Genomic DNA, 25385 nt, shown 5'->3' with positions numbered 1-25385 from the left:
GCCGGCCCTCCGGGGAAGCGCTCGCCACCGCCCGCTCGCAGCCAGCTTCCCCGCGCGCCCGCGCCTTGCAGGCAGCCGGGCCGCTCCCGAAGCGGGGGCACGTGGCCGCGCGGGGTGCGTGGCGCTCCCGCCCCCCGCCAGGCCGGCTCCCGCGCGCGCGGCCCGCACCGCAGCCCCGCGGGCAGAGCCCTGGCTGGCGCGCGCCCCGCCCCGCCCCGGGCCAGCCGCGCCCGCCCCCGCGCGCTCCCTCCCCCTGCCCACCTCCCCCGCGCGCGCCCCTCCCCTCGCGCCCCTCCCGCGCCCTACATCCAGCGCCCGGCCGAGGGGGCTCAGTCCGCAGTCGCCGCCGCCGCCGCGCCTCGGCTTCGGTGCAGGCAGCGGCCGTCGCCGAGACAGCTGTGCGGGCGAGCATCCCCAGGCAGTAAGCCCGCTTTCTCTCCGCGTGTGCGTGCGTGTGTGCTCCCGCCCGCCGGGCCCGCGTCCCGGGGGAGCGGCTGCCCTCCTGTCCCGCCGCCGCCGCTCCCGGCGGGGCCCCGCCGCCCCAGCTGCCCGGCCTGCGGGGCTGGGTACCTGCGGCCTCGGGCCTCGGCCGCCTGGCCGGGGGTGGGGGCTTGGGGGCGCGCCCGGCTGCGGGCTGCGGGACGGCCGACCGTGGGGTCCCCTATGGTGCGTGCCTCGGCCTCCCCTGGGCTCTCGCCACTGGGGTGGCGGGCGATGGGGATGGGGAGCGACCGGGGAGGGAGAGGGAGAGGGAGAGGGGAGGGTGGGGGGTCGGGAGTGAAAATGGGGCTCTCCATGTTTTCCTCTGCGGAATGGTGGGGAGTGGGGTGGGAGTGAAGGGGGGGCCCTTGGTTTTCTCACCAAGGATGGCGGGCAGTGGGGGTGGGGCGAGGCGGGGGCACCCCTTGGTTTTCTCAACAAGGAGAGCTAGCGGGGGTTGTGGGGAGTGAGTGAAGATGAAATGGGGGGCTCCCCTTGGTTTCTCATCAAGGATGGCGGGGACTGAGGAGGGAGTGAGGGGAGGGACCTGCCTTGGTTCGCTCAACGACGATGGCGGGGTTGGGGAGGAGAGGGGGCGGAGGTGAAGGGGCTCGTCCTGATTTACTCGACGGGGATGCTGGGGGAGGGCGGTGGTTGGAGGAGTGGGGGTGGGGTGCAGAGAGAATGAGGAGGGAGGGGGAGGGCCTGCTGTGGTTCGTCTCTCGAAGTGGATGGTGAGGGGTTGGCGAATGGGGGTGGGGAGAGTGGGGGATTTCAGCTCCAGCGTGGAACCTAGAGAAGCAAGAGGAAGGTTCTATCACGTGGGTTGAGCCTTAGAAGGTGGATTTTCAAAACTGCAGGGTGTGACCTTTCCGTCTCAAAAATCACGAAATCCCTACAAGGTGCCGTCTGTTCTAGGCTTGGGAGAGAGGTTTCTGCTTTCGAAGTTTCTCTTTCTCTTCCGTTCCTCGCGGCCTCTTCCCAGTCGTCCAGGACTGGGTAGAGGTTTGAAAATCGGCAAGGGAGGACTGTGTGTGGCTCGTGTTCAGTGCTGTAATATTTTCTGCATTTGGGACTGTGCGAGTTTCTCAGGTTTGTTTTGATTGCCCTTTACAAAAAAACCCTGTACCGGGGAGACCCCTTGGGAAAAGAAGAGAACAATGTTTATTAAGGGGACTCCAGGTTTGGTTTTTGAATTTCCTGAAGGGCAAGAGATACGTCGTAGTAGCATTTCGCTTGGCTTCCAGAAGAGGTAGAAATAGAATAAATGTGTGTCTTTGCTGGAAGTCCCCTATATTCGTTTAAATTATTCCATCGGGATTATCTGAGCCCCCTTTGATTTGAATTTGGAATAGATCCAGTTTTCCTAATTGGAGCCATCATTTTGTAATTGCCTGTAATTCTTCCCTGGGTTATCAAATCTATGGCAAGTTTATAGAGCAGCAGGAATAATATTTTTGTTATCTTGATTAAGACAGTTTTAATGGAAATTTTATGTTGTTCCTTGGGAACGTGAACATTTGCAGAAAAGCCTAAATTTAAATTATGGGCCGCTTGGAATTTAACAAAGGGTTTCCCTCCCCAGCTCACCTTCTCCAGGAACAGAACTCTCCCCATTCTTTACACTGAAGAAGCAAGGGCTTCTGGGATGGTAGCTCTGCCTTTGGAAACTCATGCTCATATTTGCTTAAGAAGAACACATGTTAAAAAGGCATAGGTCTTTAATGTGGTGAGGCTATAAGTGCCTTCCCATTTTGGTTACATAAGGTTCTAATCTAGTCTTTATCTTCAGTCTTTAAAAATGCTTATTTAACATTTTTAAGAGCAAATATAATCTTTATGCAACAGGAAATTGGTCAGATGGGCCATGATTTGTGCAAACCACGTCACAATAAGTATATAGTCTAAGCCTACCATATAGATTCTGTAACCATATATGGTTTTTGAAATTCTAAGCTACCATTTCCATATTGAGTTTTTGGAGAAGGAACGTGTTTTTTTCAACCAAGTCTAGATTTTTGAGTGAAACTTAAGCAAATTTGTGTAAGATTTAAATTGGTAAAATTCCTCTTGTATGATACCAGCTAATTGGAGCTAATTTAATATGTATCAAACCCAATGGACCATTTGAATAATTATTTTATTTGTTTACTGGAAATGCTAAACTGGAAATAGAGCTTTTTGGTCTCAAAGATTGACAAAAATGCATTTAAATAAACACTGTTGTATGCATCATTTCTAATGTTAATGTGATAGTTGTTCTGTACACAGGCAGCAATCTAGAAATAGTACATATAGGGGCCCGTGGCATAGTGGTTAAGTGCATGCGCTCAGCTGCTGGCGGCCCGGGTTTGGATCCCGGGCGTGCAGCGATGCACCGCTTGTCAGGCCATGCTGTGGCGGCATCCCGTATAAAGTGGAGGAAGATGGGCACAGATGTTAGCCCAGGGCCAGTCTTCCTCAGCAAAAAAAAAAAAGGAAGGTTGGCATGGATGTTAGCTCAGGGCTGATCTTCCTCACAAAAAATAAATAAATAAAAATAAAAATAGTACATATAAAAATACAATTTGTCTGTTTTTCTCTTATGAGTAGAATGCTGAGAGTGGTAAAATCTTTTACAGAAAGAAGCGTGTTGATGGGTGGGGGCCCTTAAGCTTCTCCAGATGAAAGGAGTAAATGGAGTGTCTTTCACCCAGGCTTTTGAGAACCTGTTGTTTGCTCTGTGGGACTGGAGAAAAAAAGATGAAGAAATTTCAGAAATCAACAAAAGTATGATCAAATATCTTTCGAAATATTCTTAAAGATTTTGCTGCTATCCATTAGAAAAGTCATTTGTAAGTCAAGCCTTTGTGTAAGAAATTGACCCTCGCCCTGAAAGTTTTGACGTTTTAAAATAATGCCAGTTTGTTGAAGGAATGGAAGCTAACCTTCTGAGCCTGCCTCCTGTGCTGGCGCTCCACCTCCGGGTTCCCTTCCCCACACCTCTCCCTTTTCCCCTTCTGGTGCCAGCATCATTGGCTTTTATAACCTTGTGGGAGTTGAACAAATGTTCGTGCTCGCTTGAACTTGAGGCCTTATCTATTTGGCTGCTTTCCTCAACTTTTGCCTACAAAATTTTTTTGGTTAATTGAACTTTCCAGTTGTTTGCATTTGGGGTAAAAGAGAGTGGACTGTAATTATTTTCTCTTAAAAGATCTTTTCTTTCAGCTGCTGTTGGATGAGAGCAAAGAAAGGTTCTTTTTTTTTTTTTTTTTTTGTCACCAGAGTACTTAATTAAGCAGAGTGTATGACCATTCATTTATTCAACAAACATTTACTGAGTGACCGCCTCTGTTGGAGGCTCCGTGTTAGGTGCAGGATATACGGTGGGTGAGAAATGGCTCCTGCCTTCTGGTGCAGTTATTAAAATGAAAAATAGACAGTGAATTTGTTGTGAATAATCAAGAGTTGTCCAGAGTCTTGTGGCCATTAACGTATCACACATGCTTCACCCCTGCAAACAGTGGAGTCATTTCTTTCCAGGGAATTATTCACTGCGTAAATTCTCTCTCACCTTCCCAACTAAGACAAACTTCTTCATTTGGGGTAATAACATGGTTTATAAGTCATCTTAAAGTCTATGGCCAGGCCGGCCCCGTGGCTTGGCAGTTAAGTGTGCGCGCTCCGCTACTGGAGGCCCGGGTTCGGATCCCAGGCGCACACCGACGCACCGCTTCTCCGGCCATGCTGAGGCCGCGTCCCACATACAGCAACTAGAAGGATGTGCAGCTATGACATACAACTGTCTACTGGGGCTTTGGGGAAAAAAAAAAGGAGGAGGATTGGCCATAGATGTTAGCTCAGAGCTGGTCTTCCTCAGCAAAAAGAGGAGGATTAGCATGGATGTTAGCTCAGGGCTGATCTTCCTCACACACAAAAAAAAAGTCTATGGCCTTTTTTAAAAAGATAAGTTTTTTGTAGAGTAAATAGGACAGATTTCTTGATATTTGAGTTCAGCATTTTGTATTATGGCATAGAGTCATGAGAGGAAGACGACCAGGCCAGCATTCCTTCCTATGACTTAAAGCATCTTCTGACAGCAAATTGGGCCAAAAAAATTACTTTTCTATGTTCAACTTTGAATTATGGATAATAATGGGCGGTGGAGCCCAGAAGAGGAGATAATACTAAAGAGTAGCTGGAATAAACCTTTGCCCCCGTGAGGGCTACCTCCTGAGATCTTTGAGAATTCCCCTGTTTGTGGAGAGTGCTAGACCACTGGTTTTTAACTGGGGCAACTTTGCCCCCCAGAGGACATTGAACAATGTCCGGAGACATTTTTGGCTGTCACAACTTGGGGCGAGGCACACTACTGGTGTCTACTGGGTAGGGGCCAGGAATGCTGCTTAATGAAACATTCCACAATGCACGGGGTAGCCCCCCCACAACAAAGAATGATCTGACCCAAAGTGTCAGTAGTGCTGAGGCTGATGTAATTTCCTCTACAAAATGCGGTAAAATGTAACTTCAGGAGAGTAGAGAACAATAACAGTGTCTTGATGTGACTAAGTTGGCTGGACTCGCTTCACTTGCCTTAAAAGTGACCAGTTCCCATATATGGACCTGAATAATTAAATGACCAATAACAACTGCCATTTATGGTATTTACTCTGTGCCAGGCATTTGTATGCATTGTAAATTCTCTTCCTTGTGTAAATGAAGAACCAGGCTCAGAGAGGTAAAGTAACTTGCCCTAGTTCTCACAGCTGGTCAGGGTTGAAAGTAGACATCAAAATTAAGATCGTCTTACTCCTCAGAAGTCCGTGGTTTTGAGCACAACGTCATACTGTCCCTTGTGGCATGCTCCATTCAAAATCTTGCTTAACAAAATTAAAATTGCTACATGTCCTATATACCATTGAGCTTGCTTGAGAGTAATTAAAACGATGAACGTTAAATTTGATCATACTTGGAGTAAGCGGCCAGGAGTAGGGGGAGAAAGGGAACCGACATTACTTGAAGGCCTACTATAGTTCTAGAAAATACACTAGTTGAATTGACATCCATTATGTAATTAGATTCTCACAACAACTCTGCAAAGTAAGTATGGTGTGCTTTTCACAGATGAGGTTAGTTAAGTAGCTTGTGTGAGATTGCACAGTTAATAAGCAACAGAGCTGAGGTTTGAACTTAGTCCCACGACTAAGCCACTGTCCCTTGCTGCTTGCTCTAAAGCTTGGGGATTGCGGAAGGGGAGTGAGCTGAGGAGCATGCTGCAGAGAGGTGAGTAATTGGTCCTGGATAAAAAGTAATTTCAGAGGTGATGTGTAGTAGACGATGGATTTTATCAGGGAGAGAATGAATGGAGAGGTGAGTTATTCTACCTTCCTCAACTGGTGAGAATTGAGTTCAACCTGGAATTTGTTCTAGAGATCTCCCCAAATTGAGACTGTGATTGATTGTCACTTTGGAGAACTTCATTTTTTATCTTAGTTGAATTTTTCAAACACTGTTTTGATAACTGTGAAACTGGAAGTTACCTGTGTGTATATCCTTTCAGCAGCTTCCCTTCTCCCTTTTGTTAGGACTGTCCTATAGAACTTAGTAATGACAGCATTTGATTTTGTCGTCTTTTTACACAATTTAAACATTTGTGTTTGGCATGGCAGTTGTTTTTATAATAAACGTCATCAAATTCATACTTGTGTTTTCCATGTAGGGGGTGTGTTTTGTTTTGACAGCTAAAGATTTATTTTAACTTTTGATGTGTTGTGTTTTAGAGCATAAAAAGAGGAAAAATAAAAAGCCCAATAGCAATCATATTTTGTCTGGCAAGCTTTTTTTGGGGGGTGGGTAGAGGAAGGACGTCATGTTTCATTTCATTTACTTTAAATTGGAAAGGAATTTTAACCATGATTCTCAAGGGCCAGGATGCTGGGGAAAAAAAAAGAAATATTATTTAGGTAAAATGCGTGCTTTGATTTCCACATAGGACTCTGAGCCATTGATTCTGATTATAATAATAGTGTCCTGATTATGGCTACAGCAATCAGCCACTTGGGTAATCAGCCACTGGGTATAGACACGCATTGTGATACAGCCTGATTCTGTAACCCCCCCAATGATTTTAGAGCACACTCGAGAGATCTGATAAAACTTGCAAGAATGCACTAGTCTTTTCAAAAATCTAACTTTTTAATGGTAAGAGTAGTACTTTTTCATTGTAGAGAAATTCAGAAAATACAGAAAAGCATAAAGAAGAAAATAAAAATCAGTTATAATCCACCACTCAGAAATTAGCGACAATATTTTGTACAATCATACGTCACTTAACGACAGGGTACGTTCTGAGAAATGTGTTGTTAGGTGATTTTGTTGTTGTGCAAACATCATAGAGTGTACTTACACAAATCTAGATGGTATAGCCTGTTACACACCTAGGCTATAGGGTACTAATGTTATGGGACCGTCGTCGTATATGCGGTCCATTGTTGAGCAAAACATCATTATACCGTGCATGACTGTGTTTCTTTTTGAAATGCAGTGGTTTTTTAAATGGTGGATTCAAGTCCATTGCAAAATCTCCAACTTATAAATGTAGTCTAAGTTATTTTTTTAAACTTTACCAAAAGATTTTCTGAATTATTGCTGCATCTCTAGTGAGAAGACAGGGTCCTAACGAGTGAAATGGGAGGCTGCCGGGAAGTTAGAGAACTATTCTGTGACCTCCTTATGTGAGCTCCTTAAAATTTCTCCTCCTCCAACTTGGAATAGAATTTCAGTCCTAGAAGGGGTGGTCAGTACCCCCCCCCTTCATTTTACAGATGAGGAAACTGAGGCTCAAAGAGGTCAAGCCCCGGATCCAAGGTCATATAACATGTTAATGTCAGAGCTCCACTTTGAAGTTTTAGGTCCTCCATACGTAGGTTAAGTTTTTATTTGCTGATTAAAAACTCTTCACAGTCAAGAACTTTTTGTTGGCCTGTCCCTCAAAAGAGCAAGCTTTCACGGTGGAAGTATATTAACTATGCTAAAGGATACCACAATGGCCAAGTATTTCCTAGTTTCAGAAAATGACCAAAACAGTTGTGAGCAGTGCAGGAATTTTTCATATTATTTGCTTTATTGAAATTGAACATTAGTGGTGGGGAACCTCTTTTGTGCATCTAGCCCTCAGTTTAATTTCCTCCGGCCCGTGGGGCAAGTACCAGGTACCAAGGCATATCGAATATGCCTATAGTCACAGAAATGAAAAATGACTCTATAAGAGTCTTTACACATGCTAGCCTGGAAGACCACAAATAGAGCTATTCCTGCATGAAAGTATTTTTTTCCTTTATAAAATGAGATGTCTGTTAAAACTATGGGAAAGAAATTTTAAAGGTTGCATCTGCTTCCAAACTTAGGTAGGAAGTCAACCAATTGTAGCAAATGCTGGCAGTATGGCATCGTTAAAAACACACAAACACGATTGTTTTAATCTGGCACTATTAAAAAATAAGTTCTTAAAAAAAAAATAAATTCTTAAGCTTTCCTCCCTTTCTTTCCCTGCGCCTCTTCGTTTCTTTCTATAGCTGTGTGGATCATTCTCTCTGTGTCTCCTTTGTGTGTGTGTGTGTCTGTTTCACTGACAGAATGACTCTTTTTGATCCAGCTGACTGCCCACTTTCCTTTTTCCAGGCTCCCGGTGTATCCACATCTCAGGTGCATCTGCCGTTGTGTCTTCTCCTCTCCCCATTTGCCAGCATTACAGTTACCCCAGCCTGGACCGGGACAGGTCTGTTTTTCAGCCGAGGATGGGCAGGGAAGCTGCTCTCCAGAGCAGGAGTGGGGTGAGAAGTGCTGGTGTCACTTGATACAGAATGTCACTGATAGAATAGAGTTAAACAAAATACGCCCAGAGATTACATAGGCTGCGTATACATGTAAACCTGTGAACACAAAATCATCCCTTCTCTATAGCCAGGGCCCCAGCAAATGCTAAAGCTACGTTAAATAATGCATGTGGATACTCATCGCCAAGGGCTTACTGTTTGAACAAATGAGAAAATTGTACCCTTGCCTAGGGGTGTGTTCTTCGGTAGGTTTTGCTCTGTTCCTTGTGATTGCCTGCTAATGAATATGTGCGCTGTCAGTGAGCAGCCGGCTCTTCCCAGCGTCCGGTACCACGCTGTAGTTCTCTCCTGAAATTGGGTTTTCCTCTGTGTTTAAACCACTGAGATTTGCCTGTACTTCATTTTTGAGCTACTATAGGTATAAAATGCACAGATAAAAGACACAAGTGTACTGTTTTTTTAATGCAGTGAAACCTAGAAAAAGAAAAGAACAATCAAAGTAAGTCTTCGTTGTCAGCGTTTTACTGCTTGTAGAATTTATATTTTATTTTTCCATGGGAAAATTCTCTGGGTCTTATATATATTCCAAGACATAAAATGTTCCATAGATATCCTGATCACAAGAGTTTGTAATATCCACAAGGTTTTTTTTTTTGTTATAATTTTTATTTTTCATTTTATTTATTTATTTTTCCCCAAAGCCCCAGTAGATAGTTGTGTGTCATAGCTGCACATCCTTCTATTTGCTGTATGTGGGACGCGGCCTCAGCATGGCCGGAGAAGCGGTGCGTTGGTGCACGCCCGGGATCTGAACCCCGGGCCGCCAGCAGCGGAGCGTGCACACTTAACCGCTAAGCCACAGGGCTGGCCCCCACAAGGTTTTAAATTGACTCTTCGATACTAAGGAGGTGATAGCTGGGAACGCAGAGATTTAGCATCAAGGTTCTATTGACGAGGATGGTACAAAACTCTATTTCTGTACTCGATGAATAAGTTTTGTCATATGCTTTCGGTTTTAGAGTATGGATAAGGCTGCTTGACTCCCGTCAGATTTCAAATGTGTGATTTATTAGGAAGACATTAAGGATTGGTTTTTCAGTGACTCTGCCAGCTCTAGTTTTACACATCGTTCTTGTTTGTGAAGCTGATTGCTAGCGTCTGCCTAGAGACATAAGCAGTCATCTGCACTTTCAGGTGGCCAGGTGGACTGAAGTAACAGGTGTCCCCCCAGGTTTCTTAGAGACTAAAGAGTGCACACAGACACACACACGAATTATGAAGTCTCCACGTTTTTGTTTTTTTTTTTTTTATAATTTTATTTATTTATTTTTCCCCCCAAAGCCCCAGTAGATAGTTGTATGTCGTAGCTGCACATCCTTCTAGCTGTTGTATGTGGGACGCGGCCTCAGCGTGGCCAGAGAAGCGGTGTGTCGGTGCGCACCCGGGATCCGAACCCGGGCCGCCAGCAGCGGAGCGCGCGCACTTAACCGCTAAGCCACGGGGCCGGCCCAGTCTCCACGTTTTTATATCACTAAGCCATAGGAGTGGATTTAGACATTTGAGTTAAAATTTTTTATGGTTTTCAACAGTTTCCAAGAAATACCCTGTAAATAATTGTAGTTTCAAATACTTAAAATGATAAAATAGAATCCTCAGCCAGATAGCTTCTGGACGCTAAGGAGACACTTTAAGTTTCTTGTCAGAGATTCTGCATCTCCAAATGCCAGCGTTAGTTCATATGTTCAAATCCTAGGCCCTTCCCTTCTAGGCCCCAAGAAGCTCTGCCTTTTTTAAGGAAGGAACTGGGAAAGAATTTTCCAATGTAGTAAGCACACCTAACCACACTACGGAAAGAAACCAAGCGGCCAACTAATAGGAGGCGAAAGTTTATACTTGCAACTATAGATAAAGCAGTCGGCCCTTGTTAGAGCCACTTTTTTAATATCCACTTTTTCTCTCACTTTATTAAGGAATAATTAACAAATATAATTGTATATATTTAAAGAGTACAATGTGATGATTTGATATACATATACATTGTGGAATGATTATCAAGATAATTTGATATCAACTTTATTGAGTATCATTCATGTATAATAAACTGCATCCACTTAAGGCATACAGTTTGATGAGTTTTTGCAGGTGTATATACCCGTGAAACCACTGCCACAATCAGATATAGAAGATTTTGATCACTCCCCCAAAGTTTCCTCGTGCCCCTCTTGCAGTATGTTCTTCCCTCTGCCCCCATCCCCAGGCCGCCATGATCTGCTTTTGTGGGAGAACCACTTTCTAAACTCAGATATGAAACTTTGTGGATCCTTCTCTCTCTAAAGACCAGGTGTATATCTAAAACGCAATTTTCTTTTCTTTTTAAGATGAAATATTATTGCAGGGAGACTCCAGGTGTGATTTCCTAGAACCTTTTCCTGATTGCCTAAAGATGAGTACTTAAGAATTTTGCCTGCAAGTAAACTACAGCATCCTGTTGAATAGCCTCATTACATACTTGATCGAAGAGAAATTACAGCCAGAGAGAAACAATTCTGATAAATGGAAAAGTGGTATGTGTTCTTCTGAAGTAGTTCTGGTGAGATGTCAAGTCCCCCAAGAACAGGACAAATAAAATAATTTGAGTGTTGCTTCACACTTATGCATAAAGTAAAAATGAAAGAATGAGAATAAATATTTGACGTCTGTTATGTCTCTATAGCTCCAGCGAGTGTATGTGTATAATCATTACACAGGAATAACCCTGTCCCTGGAACCTTCCAAAAGATTTGAAACAGGTTTCAGAGAGATCTTTCTGTGGTTGGAAGGTGTACCATCTTTACACACTTACGTGCAAGTCAAGCTTTTAATATGCTAAATGTTACTTTCCCATTGATATATCCAATTGAATGAATAATTAGGCAATTTAAGGGCTATAGTATTGAGACGAAGTTTTCCCTTCCTCACTCACTCCCTCAAAAAAATTCATGTCACTGTTCTTTTATGTCTGGCTGGCTCTCCGTGCCATTGCTGTCGCTCTGTCCTGCGTCTAGTCTCCATCTGCCACTCCTGACTTCTGCTGTTTCTGCCCTCTCCTGTCTTCCTTGCTCGATTTTCTTCCTCCTGTACTCTTTTCTTTTCTTCTGATGCTGCTTCTCTTACACTGCTCTGCTTTCTCACGACGAAACTGTTTTTATATACATCTCCAGACCGAGTCATCAGCGGGCTGACTAATTCACACATGTGAGATGTCTTCTTGGAGGCTCTTTTTCTTACGTTCTGTTTTGTGGTCCAGTAATTTCTTCCAACTCCTTTCAGGTTTGGAGCCGTGCTAGAGGTTTGAGAGTTGTGAACGGTTGGTTTTCAGATAATCAAAAGTTGAATATGTTTGCAGGGCTGTGTTATACACAGTCTTTGAAACCGTGAATCATTAAAAAGAAATGAATGATTTACATTATAATATTCCTATGAAACTTCCTTTTACAAAACTAAAGCGATTAAAATTGTATTGAAGTAAGGTGATTTATTGCTCCTCAGAATGTACTGTAAAGGATTTTTTTAAAAAGCCTTTAGCATTTGTCAAAATCTATAGAATGCACAACACAAAGAGTGAACCCTAATGTAAACTATGGACTTTAGTTAATAATATATCAATATTGGCTTATCAATTTTAATAAATGTACTATAGTGATACAAGATGTTAATAATAGAGGAAATGGGGAGGGGTTTTGAGGAAGTATATGGAAATTACTTTCTGCTCAATTTTTCTGTAAACTTTAAGCTACTAAAAAAATCTTTTTCTGTGTGTGTGTGAGGATGATCAGCCTTGAGCTAACATCTGATGCCAATCTTCCTCTTTTTGCTGAGGAAGATTGGCCCTGAGCTAACATCCGTGCCCATCTTCCTCTACTTTATATGGGACACCGCCACAGCATGGCTTGATAAGCAGTATGTTGGTGCACGCCCAGGATCCGAACCCGTGAATCCTTGGGCCGCTGAAGCAGAGGGTGCGCACTTAACCACTACGCCACCAGGCCAGCACCTAAAAAAATCTATTAATTAGAAAAAAGCAATCCTTCATATATTTTGGATTCAGAAATACAAAAAATATATCAGGCACTTTTTATTATTAACTTTGTAGATAAAAGTGCAGTGTTTGTTTTTAAGTACTAGTACAATAAAAGAAATGCTTCTCCTTGAGTGATGTAACCTGTATCATGGGCCCCCTGTGAAGTGAAAGTGTGAGTTTCCAAGAGAGCTGTGCAGTACCGCTCCCACTGTCTGCTTGCACAGTAGTTACTGGACAGGTCACTCTGAGCATTGGGTTGGGACTTTTTGTCTGCCACGATTGGGGTGTCCTGCCATCTTTGCGGTGGAGTGGAGCCCTGGACTTGACAAATTCCCTGCCCTACAACCCAATGAGCTCTTTTTTTTTTTTTTGCTGAGGAAGATTTGCCCTGAGCTAACATCTGCCGGTCATCCTCTTTTTGTATGTGAGCTGCCTCTACAGCATGGTCACTGACAGATGAGTGGTGTCAGTCCATGCCTGGGAACTGAACCTGGGCCGCCAAAGTGGAGTGTGCCAAGCTTAACCACCAGGCCACCAGGACTGGCCCCCAGTGAGGTCTTTTTTGACTTTTGCATTTGTGGTGTCACTAGCAACAGTGATGATTGGTGAGCTCATGCCAACTCTTTGAGCCAATATCCAGGTCAGAGTTTGATTGCTTTGGGCCAAAGGCTATTGCATGGCTTGTAGTAGCATAGGCCTAACACCAGAACCTCCATGCAATTACTCAGTGTAGCCAGCTCTACGGTAAACCCGTGTGAAAAGATTAGGGTTTTTAAGGTCTTATTGTAAATGGTTTCTATATTGGAACTGGGTGTTTATTATGATTAAGTACAAGTATGTGTTTCTTTCTTGAGTTGGCTGTGAAAATAGAACATTCTTTCGTAGGCCGTGTTAAAGTCAGGTGATGTTAAAGTCGCTGAAAGAGAAAAAACTGACAAGGTATCAAGGCTTAGAACATAAATGAGGGAGCTCACGCATGGGATGGATCTCTTGGGGATGTGGTTGTTCATGCAATGTGTCCACCAGGTCTGTGGCTAGACTGAGGGTGAAAAACTTCGTACAGTTACCTGAAAAAATACTAATAAAAGGGGGAGTTGGTTATAGAGTTCATTTATTTAACTTATTAAAATTTATTTTGTATATCAGAAGTAATTTTTTGGGGCCAGCCCCGTGGCTTAGCGGTTAAGTGCACACGCTCTGCTGCTGGTGGCCCGGGTTCGGATCCCGGGCGCGCACCGACGCACCGCTTCTCCGGCCATGCTGAGGCCGCGTCCCACATGCAGCAACTAGAAGGATTTGCAACTATGACATACAACTATCTACTGGGGCTTTGGAGGTAAAAAAAATAAATTAAAAAAAAAAAGAAGTAATTTTTTATGTGTGGATCTGTTATGTATACTCATTGTTACACCTGTTGTTAGACAAACTTTTACGTATTTTTTTCTTGATTTCACTGCTTGTTTGAGTGACTATACATGAGGTCCTACCTCTGTTAGAGGCGGCAGATCATAACAGGGGGAAGGGGAAAGAGAGGGGACAGAAATAACCTCTCCCTTGAGTCACAATCCACGATGGAGGCTGGGGATTCTAGTTCCATTGCCAAGATCACGGGTTACTCTGTGCCGGTGGTGAACCAAATAGTGGCACAGCCAATGCGTTCCTTGTGGTCACCTTCACAATTGATACCAAGTTCTGCAGCTGACTTGATTGTACAGCAGTTTCTGTCCATTGTAGAGAGAGCAAAAGTAATGGTCTGACCAAATCATAATGTATTTGCATCACGGTGTAGATAGGCTCAGTCAGCCATGAGGCCTTGCATGGTCATGCTCCTCCCAGTCAGGCTGCTGGAAGGCCCCGGGAGATGCAGTGGCAATAGCATGCAGGGCAGGTCTGTGGCATCTTCTTGTCCCTTGCTCCTCACCCAAGTGCTTCTCACCACCCTTTGGCCCCTCTTCGTCTCCCTTCCCCTCCATCTTCTCTCTACCCTTAATTCAGTTACCTGTGAATTTTCTGTTAAGGGACAGGGAGGGAGGGCTTCAGCACAAAAAAGTTGGGGGAGCGTTGCCGTAAGTATTCAAACTACCAGAGCAATGTGCTTTAGACTTCCCTAATTGCCAGGTTTTCACTGCTGTACTGGTTTGTTAGGTATAAAATGGGACTTAGGGTACTTTGTAAACATTTTCTGACACACAACTTAAAAGTTGAATTGTGTCAGCATATCACTCCTTCCACTTTTAAAACCCCTGTAATTTCTCTTTATGTGTTTATTATTGTCCCTACAGCAGATACAGGCAGCATGTGTGCTGATGTAAAGAATTTCCTCTATGGCTAATTGATTGGAGCAGGGCTGCCCAATTGCCAGCACTTAAGGAAACAGTTCATGGAGTGCCAAACCCAGCTTATAAAGTATGAGGCTGAGTACTTCATAAAATGAAATCAGCAAATGTTTATTGAGTACTTACTCGATGTGCAAGGCGCTTTGCTAGGCCTGCTAGATGCTGAGGGGAATATTAAAAGTACAAGTGATCTCTTCAAGCAAGGAATGTCCATTCTACTTAGAGAAGCTGTTAGAGATGCATTAAGGATGTGGTGGAAAGAGTACTAAACTAAGGGGGAGGAGGAGAGAGTCAGGAGTTTTGAATCCTAGCCCAAGTTCTGCCAATAACCATCTGATCCCTTGGGCACATCACTTCCCCTCTTGGGGTCTCAGTTTATGAAAAGGGAATCGGACTATATAATCTGTCAGACATTCTGTGGGTTGGTTCATAAACAAATGTGTTAAAAAGTTAACAGTACAAGGCAATAATAGAGATTCCACACGATGGTACGTTCTCTTCTGCCAAATGAAGGGTACCTATGATAGTTACTATTATACATATATGGTACATACAGTTATACTAATTACAGCTATAGACCAGTATTTCTCAAAGTGAGGTCCTTGGACCAGCAGCATCAGAATCACCTGGGAGCTTGTTAGAAATGCAAACTCATGGGCCTCACCACAGACCTGCTGAACCAGAAACTCTGGGGATGGGGCTCAACACTTTGTGTTTTAACAACCTCTTCTCCCTGGGAGATTCTGATGCCCACTAAACTTTGACAACTGCGGGCCATGGGAATTTGGGGCAGTGGTTCTCAAACTTGGCTGTACATTAGATTCATCTGGGGGAACTTGGTGGGGGGGTTGAGGGGGTACATCCAGATGTCACTAGTAGCTGTGGCTCCCCGGGTGCAGCCAATTTGAGAATCACTGGTTTAGGGGAGGGTGGCATGAGCTGAAGTACCTGTATTCTCTAGTGGTGACAAACCTCAGAGGCAGGGAGTCAGCCAAAGCCAGAATTGAGTATGGGGGAAGGTGAAACGTGGGTTTGAGTCTGATTAGAAGGCCTTGAATTTCATGCTAGAAATTTGGCCTTTAGATTACAATGGAGGAAGGTTTGGGGGAAAGGGAGTGATACATTTGAAAGATTATTCTGGCAGCTATGTGAAGAAGGGAGCATGTCCATAGTTAAGAAGTCTGGTGAGATAGTCTAGGCGTGAAGTGATAATGGGCCAAATTAGGATTGTTGAAATGAGATTATAAGGAAGAAAAGGTATGAAAGCTCTTTTGCAGGCCAAATGGACAGGATTTGGTGATGGTTGTGGGAGTGAGGGCACTATTAGAATGTCTTTGGCTCAGGAGTTCCTCTCAGACTTCTGGGACAGCTGGTGCTCTCTAGATGCATCTGTCAGAATTGTCGCATTTTATGGATATGTACTCTTTCTTTGTCCCTTGTTGCTTTGATTTAGGAGTTCTAATTTGGGGAACGGATATTCCCCAGTGAGTTATATAAAAATACGGAATTGTAGTCACCCAGAAAGCTACCCACAGTCATCATGGCAGGGGAAAAAAATCCTGTTTCTCTTAACGAAAGAATGCTTGGAGTTATGGGAAAGTTGTAAACTTGGCAATGACTAATTCAAGTCTATCAGTCAATTAAGTGAATTTTTATTTTATCATTTGTTTTATTTGGGAGCTGTTGTAATAGTCATTGAAAGGACATCAATCTCTGTATTTTTAAAAGAAAACAAAAATATCATTGAACATTAGGGCAAAGGACAAGAATTTCAAGGTTTTACCTTTTGACTTTAGCAAATATTTGCTGCTCCATTTTTCTTGCTTAGATTTTGCCATTTGGTTTGTTTTTTTGCGTTGTTCTCATTTTTTCCTAATGCCTGATAATTTTAGTTTCCTCTATTCTGTTATTGATGGCTTTTTTATTCTTAGGTATTCTTAATATTTCATTTTTTTTTTCATTTTTCTACTTTTCTTCTTTATCATAAAGCTCATTAACCAGCAATTATGCAACAATATACATGGAAAAATAACTATAGTCTTTTTTTTTTGAGCTTTTGACTCCCTTCACCCATTTCTCCCAACCCCCGCCTCTGGCAACCCCTAGTCTGTTCTCTGTATCTGCGAGCTTGTTTTTTTTAGATTCCACATGGAAGAGAGATCATATGGTATTTGTCTTTCTCTGTCTGACTTATTTCACTTAGCATAATGCCCTTGAGGTCCATCCATGTTGTCACAAATGACAAGATTTCATTATTTTTATGGCTGAATAATACTCCATTGTATGTATATAGCACATTTTCTTTATCTATTCATCCATATCTTGACTATTGTAAATAATGCTGCAATGAACATGGGGGTGTATATATTTTTTCCAGTTAGTATTTTCGTTTTCTTCAGATAAATACCCAGAAGTGAACTTAACTGGATCATATGGTAGTTCTATTTTTAATTTTTTGAGGAACCTCCGTACTGTTTCCCATAGTGGCTATACCAATTTACAATCCCACCAACAGTGCACGAGGATTACCTTTTCTCCACGTCCTCACCAGCACTTGTTATGTCTTGTCTTTTTGATAATAGCCATTCTGACAGATGTGAGGTGATATCTCATTGTGGTTTTGATTTGCCTTTCCCTGATGATTAGTGCTGTTGAGCATGTTTTCATGTGCCTGTTGGCCATCTGTATGTCTTCTTTGGAAAAATGTCTATTCAGATCTTCTGCCTATTTTTAATTGGATTGTTTGTTCTCTTGCTATTGAGTTGTATGAGTTCTTCATATATTTTGGATATTAACCCCTTATCAGATATATGATTTGCAAATATTTTCTTGTATTCTGCAGGTTGCCTTTTCATTTTGTTGGTTTCCTTTGCTGTGCAGAAACTTTTTAGTATGATGTAGTCTCACTTTATTTTTGCTTTTCTTGCAAAAGTATTCTTAATGTTTTAATACTTCAGTCAAAATATAAACAAATATATTTTTATTTCTTACCCCCCCTTTATGACCAAAAAATTCTTTAAATTTGCATCCAGAAATGGCTCATCGAAAGAGCTCCTTAGTGTTTATTTGGGGCACGATGGGAGCATCGCTCACCTCTCCACCTTTTGTTAGTTCATAGGTTGTGCCATATCCAGAAGGAAAGACACTTGTTATTTACTAGCTTGGAAATCTATGGAAGCAAATTCAGTATTTTAAAAGGTTATATATCTTCCAATGCAAGGTTTAAAAATGGCTCACCATTCTAACTTTGGTAAAACTGTGTACTTTTTGGATTTCTGAAGGAACTGTAAAAATCTAGGGAAAAATCTAGACAGATCACAACTTTAAATGTGTAATATATCTAGTAGATATCTTTTAAAAATATAGCCTATCTTTTCCCAAACTGAATAAGGATAAAACCTTTGTCTTTAAATTGTAAAGAATGTTATGATTATATTATATAAAATTAAACATAGAAACTTGCATGGAATAAATGATCTTCCAGACATAGTATAGAGTATATCTGGTGATAATACTTGATACTAAATCTTAATATAAGAACACAAAATTAGACTTTATTGTATTTCTGTAACATATCTTTTTGTTTTTATTTATTAAGTTAATATATTGTTAAATATTTGATTATATTGCAGATCTTGATTATGGTGAAATTATTAAAAATGAAGTATCTTACATCTGTACCATTTATTTATACCAATAAGTTATTTTGCTGAATAAGAGCCAGTTTATCAGTTCTTCTGCTGAAGGAAATGAGCCAGTGGCCATCTCATTTGTATTTCTTATTGGGTTTTATGGTAACATTTACATGTGTTTTGAATAGTGCATATACTAGTGTTTCTGACTACCACAGTAGTGTAAGCATTTGAATAAAAGTACGAAAGTAGGATAAATGAGAAGTCTGAGCTGTCTGTTACCATCACAAGTGTACCTAATTAAGAAGATATTTGGGGCTCACCGCCCTTTGGTGTCTTAGGTGGGAGAGAATATTCTGAAGGACATGATTAAGAAACGGTTATCATGGCAATCACATTCAGAAAATTTAGAGGAGACGACGAATCTGTGGGGCTCATTCATTTTGATTGATTCAACTGGTCTTTTAGGTTCGTTCAAACAGCTGCTGTCTCTGGATTTTATTTTTCCACATAATTCACCTGATTGATTGGTGATTTGGGGATCGTTTAAGCTTGGCTGTCAGTAGTGATACGGTCGCCAGTGTCTGTGACCACAATACTGCTGTTAAACCTGAAGGAGAATGACTGTGTATGTTAAATGTCACTGGAACATAGCTACTGGCTTCTTCTGGAATAATGTAAATGGTTTATCTAATTTCACTTATTAATTCTGTCAGGGTGGGACAAGATTAGCATGATTTCTTTTAAAGCCTGACTGACCCTAAAGTGTTTGGGTTTTATTTTGGATTACTTTGCTGTCATCACATTTTACCCAGTGTGTTTGGCTGCTGTTCTGTTTTATTCTTTGACTTGTGCAGTATTGTCAACACAATTTATATTATGTCTGATTAAAGCCACAGTTACACACTGCAGATTGAAAAGGATACATGACTTTACCTGCCATGTTTTCATCCTCCCAACTCCAACTAAATGTTAAGTGGGACACACTAGCACAGATGATAAAGTGAAATGGAAATACAAGTGCTGTTAAAATCTCACTGTACATTTTTATCGTTCTTTGTGGTCTGGTTCTTAATGGTGAAACTGTGACCTATGGAACTGAAGACACCTCTGGCAGGATCCCAAGTTGGACCCCAAAGTGAGAGCTCTGGCTGCTCAGCCTTTGGGCCTTTCTTTCTTCTGCCCTCTGGAGGGTGTCAGGGAACATGGCGTGCAAGGACTTCTCTGAAACGGAGAGCTCAGGGTCTTGGTGACTAAAAGGCAAGTTCTCTGTCCACCCCCCCCACCCCCCCTGCCCCGTCAAGGGGCCTCTCAAAGCCTGAACTTGTAGAGGTGGGGAGCAGACAGAGAGGAGGCCGGAAGGTACTGGCCCAGTCGGGGTCTTAGGGAGGAAGCTATTCTGGTTCTTTAAGTAGAGAACTGGATTCCCTCAAGGAGAGCCCACTATGTATCAAATCTATCTCCAGAAAAAATCGATTCTGGAAGGGTGAGTAAAATGAAATAGTATATTAAGACTAGAGTGTGATAGATTCAGGTTTGAAGTTTCAGTTGGATTGAGTCTGTAGAGGAGTATATTTGGTGCCAAGCGTTTGTGGCAGCATATGAAATCGTTATCCAAGTTTGATAACATGTTTACTCTGAGACTGCTATAATCATAGTGATAAACATAGGTCTACTTTTCAGTGAGTACCTTTTACGTGTGAGGCACTGGTAAGGGCTTACAGGCACTGCCCTCTTGCCCCCTTGCAGCCTCTCTGTGAGGTAGGTGACCATTATGAGGCTGATATGAGGCAGGGCCAGTGTTTGAAGCCAGGCAGTCTGACTCTGGCGCTCTTGCTGTGAACAGCTGTGCCATGCTGCATTCCCACCGCAGCTGCATGAAAGGGTGTGGCACCTTCTAGAAACAGTGAGTTCCATATGAGTGGGGTGTGGGTGGTGGGAGATGAGACTGAGCAAAGCCGTTTGTATATACATACCATGCTAAGTACTGGGAGACAGAAAATAAGCGATTTCTGCCCCTGCCACCAAGAAACTTAAAAGTCCTGTTAGACCAAAGAGACATAATATGAAACAAATAATACATATTGATATGATAGAATATGAAAATATTATCTCAGCTTAAGTAAAGGTGGGAAGAGGACTAGAAGGTGTTCTTTTGCAGTCAGTCACTTTTAAACATTTACTTTTGAAAGTTAGCTCTTCGCTCCTGGCACAAATTCGCCTTCCTCTGAGCTTTTGACCTGGCAGATAAGAACCCTGTCATTGTAGTCAGCAGACTTGTCCATTTTGAGTTTGGAAGAGTTGTCTTCAGCTATGACAGTTGTCATTAGGCTCTCTAAACAGATGAACTCATTAGTGTAGTGAACTAACTGGACCAGCTGTTTCTTTTCCAGTACACTAACATTTTTTAAAATCTCTAACCACTGCTTGTATGTTGATCAGCCTAGGAACGGTTGGTGGGGGGTGGGGGCGGTTATGACCTGGTTATAATCCTTGGCTTACGTTTGCCCTATTTCGTTCGATAGGTACTTCTTGAGAGCCTCCTGTGTGCCAGGCACTGTTCTGGGCATGGGGATAGAGCAGCGAACAGAACAAAGGGGGCCCCTCCTCTCAGCGAGCAGTCTTTCCCTCAGATTTCGTTTGTTCGTGTGCATTTCACAGTTGATATGAAAGTGCTTTTGGTGTGAGTTTCGGGATCTCACACTTTGGGGCTAATACAGTGATCACACTTCCTTTCTCCTTAGCCCCAGCCAGTCCTTTCTGAATAATGGGGGGGGGCGGGTGAGGCTGTGATGTGAATGTGCCTGTGGGGAGGCCTCATGGGCGCGCGGGGAGAGCAGCATGTCGGGGTGTACTGTCTTTGTCGGTGATGGGAAACACACAGGGCACACCTGTTTCCTAGTGATGCAGAACCATCCGCACCAGGATGAACCTGCCCAGCCAGCCTGCATGCTAATCCTGTTGTTGATTGGAGATAACTTCAGCGGTCACAAGGCACCTCATCTCCATGGCAACACCTCTAAATATTCCTCTGGTGACTTGTGCTCCACATTCTGTCTGGATCTGAGCCCTCCTGTGGCAAAATATTCTAAAGATGTTAGAAGAGGGGAAAAAAACGCTCAACTAATAAATCTATTCTAAACGACTGAGTCATTTGTTTTGATTACCCGGGTGATTGCCAAATGTTAATTTAAAACCGAAATAGGCCATGAGCTCACTCCACTAACAATGCTGAGTGTTCCAGTTAATACAGCTTGATAATGAGGGGCCAGATCCACTGCCGGGGCGAATGTTATATGATAAACAGACATTTGGGGAAATATGCAGAACATCTTGGCAGTTTTCCTTTAACTTTAAAGGTTGTAAATACTTTAAAGTAGAATGTGTTACCATGAGCCATTTCACAGGAAGTTGACTGTTTTTTTCCTTAGAATTTCTAACTTTTCTTCTGAAAAGGTAACTCTGCCTCTTGATTCTCATTGTTTTCTGACTTAGGCACGTTGGAAGTTGCTGTCAACTGTATCCAGCCCTTGCAAAATACATCCCATTCTCCACACATCCAGTGTGAGGTAAGTCTTACTAATTGCCACAAATTCTTAGGCTGATCTCCAGCCTTCCAATTTGTGGTGTTAGGGTTGAAATTGTACGAAGAGCTTTATTTGTACAGTAGGTTTAGGAGGGTTCCTTTTAATTGACCCAACTAATATCACTGCTTACCCTAAATATTAGCTCTCTGGGGGATGCCTTTTCAAAGGAAAAAAATCTCATTTGCTTTTAATCTGAGGGCATGAAAAGTGAATATGCCAAGCACAACAGAACTATTAGAAGGTCTGCTTGAAAATAAAGATCTGCTCATGTCACAGCATGAACAGTAGGGCGCAGGAAAGCTCCATGGAGCAAATGCTGGGATGGAGGGAGGAGACTGCTGCTGACAACCGTGAGAAGGTGGGGCTAACCAATCAGCTGTCAGCAATCTTTATGCCTGGGGTTGGTGGGGAAGGAGCCAAGGTGTGGGACTGCCACTGCAAAATCTGGTGATGGGAACACCGAAGAGGACTTCCATTGGGTTACATTAAGGTGGGCCAACAAGGTGTTTTCAGATTAGTACTCAAGTTCAAAGCATTGCTGCATTAGTGCAAGCAGCCAGATTGACCAGCCCTTTCATTTAACGTACAGTGGGTAGGCGTCCTCTGTCCTCTTCATTTAGCCACAGGGGCTATGCATACTCGGTGATCATTCAGGGTTACTCACTTCTCTCTTTGAGAGACGGGACACTTGCCTTTGAAAATAATGAAAGGAGGGAATCTCACCCAGGTACAAGGTAAGGGGCCCCAGTCTTTCTTCTTTCTGTGCCCCAGTCTCCACGTATTTGCAACAGAGGGTGTAACATTTGCCAGCACCAGACCAGTCAGGATTTCCAGTTTCATCCACCAAAAGGTTGCTACATTTTTGCCTTCCCCTCCACCCTGCCCTGCCTCCACACACAGTCCCACATTCAGCGTAGGTCTTTTTAGTTCTGGTAGGGTAGATGCTCACTAGGTGAGGATAATTGCGTTTGTTACGTCTGCTTGCTGCAGAATTCTTCACACATTTTAAGAAATATATATTCAAATACCTAAATATATTAAACCTTAAAGAGTAAAAGAGTAGGACAGGTTTTTAGAAGTGTTTAGTCTGAATTTTATCAATCTTATCCATTATGGTGGTAGTCGGAAGTCCTTCCCAGGGCCTGGAGCTTAAACTGGCCCAGGGACAAAAGCTTCAGCAGTTTCTCTCAGCTGCCAGAGAGCGGCTCTTCCGTCTTCGGGTCTAAGCCGTGACGTAGCTGTCAGCCTTTACCTAAAATGGTTGTTTTCAAACTTTTTTTTTTAACGATAGAAACCTGTCTTCCAATAAAATCTTAGGTCTAACCCCACTAGAGCAGACCAAAGCGGAATTGCTTTGGCTCAAGTGGGAGCCTGTGACTCGCTCCCCTCTGAGGAACCCTAGGGCACAGTTGGATGGCACAGTGCTCTGTCTAAAGAGTAGAGATTTTCACTCTGGGCCCTTTCACAGCTCTCGTTTGGATTTTTCCACAGAAACAGAGACTAGATTGTTTAAGGCGAGATACAGAAGGGTAAAATGTCCTCCCATCGCCTTAATTGGAAATGCCGATAGGTGAAACTTGGCCATTCACATGCATTCTTTGCCCTTAGTAATTCCACAGCAATCTGCAGCTTTGACAAACGTCGTTGCTAGTAAACTTCAATAGAAACTATGTGCACAAGACTGTATTCTTAAGATGGAACATTTTAATTGAAGTTTTTTGAACACATATTTGAAATGGTTTTGTGATATTAAGAATACCTCAATGATATCTTTAATTTGACCAAAACTTAGCATCATTGGGTTTTCTTGTAGAGCAATGAGTTTCTCAGGTGAGTCAATTAAATAGAATCTGTTAAATTCTGTTTCCCTGTGACAGAAATCTATAGAATTGATGTAAACAACAGTCATGATGCAATTGTATCTTGTGGTCTTTATTCCTTTCTTTTATTCATTCATTCATTCACCCCTACTATGTCCCAGGCCAGGAATGTAGGAGTGAGCAAAACAAAAAGAATAATACATTTGGTCTGCTATTCTTCAAGTGTAGGACATCCCTAGATTATTTTCCCTTTTGCAGATGAGGAAACTGAAAATTGGTTTTTCCTTTTTTAATTAAATTGCCCAGTATTGAGCAGACCAGTATGGGTTGATGGGTGCAATTCAGAATCCCTGTCTCCAGTCTGCTCTTGGAGCCTGTGATGTATGCCACCTCCATTTAAGCACGTGCAAATAATAAAGTATGCACTAATTGCTGGGGGTGCAGCTGTGCCTGGGACCCAGATGGCCCCCACATGAAAACAGATGTAAGCTGTGTATTTCACACTCCATTTTTCTAAAGTTTGTTTGGAATAATTGAACAGTTTAGGAAAATGGACTTTGCGATTTCCACGTGAGGATATTTTGGTTTTTTTAAATTATAATGTGTCCCCTTCTGTGTTTAATACAGCATTTATCACAGGTAAACTTTATAATTCAGGAACACGAAATTATTCCATTTGGCTGCCTTTTAGTTATGGAATTATTTGGAACAAAAACTTGAACACAACATACATGAGCTGGGTGCTCTATGTACTTGTTTCTGTAGTAGTGACAATATTGTTAATTAATTAAACATGTATTTCGCATCTAGGAAATATTTGTATCCCTGACATATGGTCGCTTTCATTATTGATTTGGCAGTTTTTAAGATTCACAAAACACAAAATTTTAAAATAAGTGATTTGATTTGTACCATTACTATTGAGGTGACCTCTCTTCTTGGTGCACTGGCAGTAAGCATGAAAAATCCACACAGATGGGTTGCCCAGGCTTAAAGAGTTTGGAAATAATCAGTCTAGAGCCAAGGGCTCAAAGTGGTGGGCTGGATCTGGCACACAGGGCTGTTCTTTTAAATTTTTAAATGAATTGCCAGCATTTAAAAATTGAGAGATTTCACATTTTGAAGAAGTCCAGATTTTCAGCTTCTCTTGAAATATCAGAAGATCTGGCAACATTGAGCCTGCCTTCCAGTTGGGCAACACTAAGCTGGAGCCAAATAGCTGCTGTATCTTTAGATGGAACGTGAACTCTGAAATGTGCCACAGTCTCTACCACTCTCTGTTACTCCTTGACTCTAAGGACAGGGTCAGTTGCCATTATCTGAATGTTTTACTCATTTATAAGATCTGCTTGGCTCTTACAGGCAGGTGAGTTTGCAACCCCAGGTCTAGATGAAATTGAGGCTACAAATTTACGGCCATCCTTTCTCTCAAAATATCAGCTCGTTAATATTCAGGTGCACGATGATGTTCATTTTAAGGGGGTGCATTAAAAGGGTCGAGGGTAGATATTTCAGGAGAGGGATACCTTCTGATGGTGTCTGATTAAGAGAAGGAGCATCAACAGAGTTTGGAGGAATCCTGTGGTCTACCCCAGTGCTTCTCAAACTTGAACATGCAGCGTCTGATGCAGCAGGTGTGGGGGAGGGCCTGAGATT

At 42.6% G+C, this 25385-nt stretch overlaps 1 protein-coding gene across 4 annotated transcripts in view; it reads left to right on the top strand.

Moving 5' to 3' along the window:
- Positions 1–300: 300 nt before the first annotated feature.
- The window catches only part of FHL1 (four and a half LIM domains 1), a 59347-nt gene continuing 34262 nt past the window's right edge, over positions 301–25385 (top strand). Inside the window, exons 1-2 of one of the 4 annotated variants that reach the window (XM_087427329.1) lie at positions 301–421; positions 21818–21891. The gene's annotated coding sequence lies outside the window, so the exon portion shown is untranslated. Of the gene's footprint in view, positions 422–10708; positions 10859–20917; positions 21006–21817; positions 21892–25385 lie in introns of those variants that run through there. The other 3 variants (XM_087427332.1, XM_087427331.1, XM_087427330.1) reach the window with 3 other exon arrangements.

Source organism: Ceratotherium simum, chromosome X, assembly GCF_057802395.1.
Source record: "Ceratotherium simum simum isolate JZ-2026a chromosome X, ASM5780239v1, whole genome shotgun sequence".
Classification (NCBI taxonomy): domain Eukaryota; kingdom Metazoa; phylum Chordata; class Mammalia; order Perissodactyla; family Rhinocerotidae; genus Ceratotherium; species Ceratotherium simum.
Note: the sequence above shows the minus strand (reverse complement) of the source record. Positions and strands in the feature narration are given on the sequence as shown.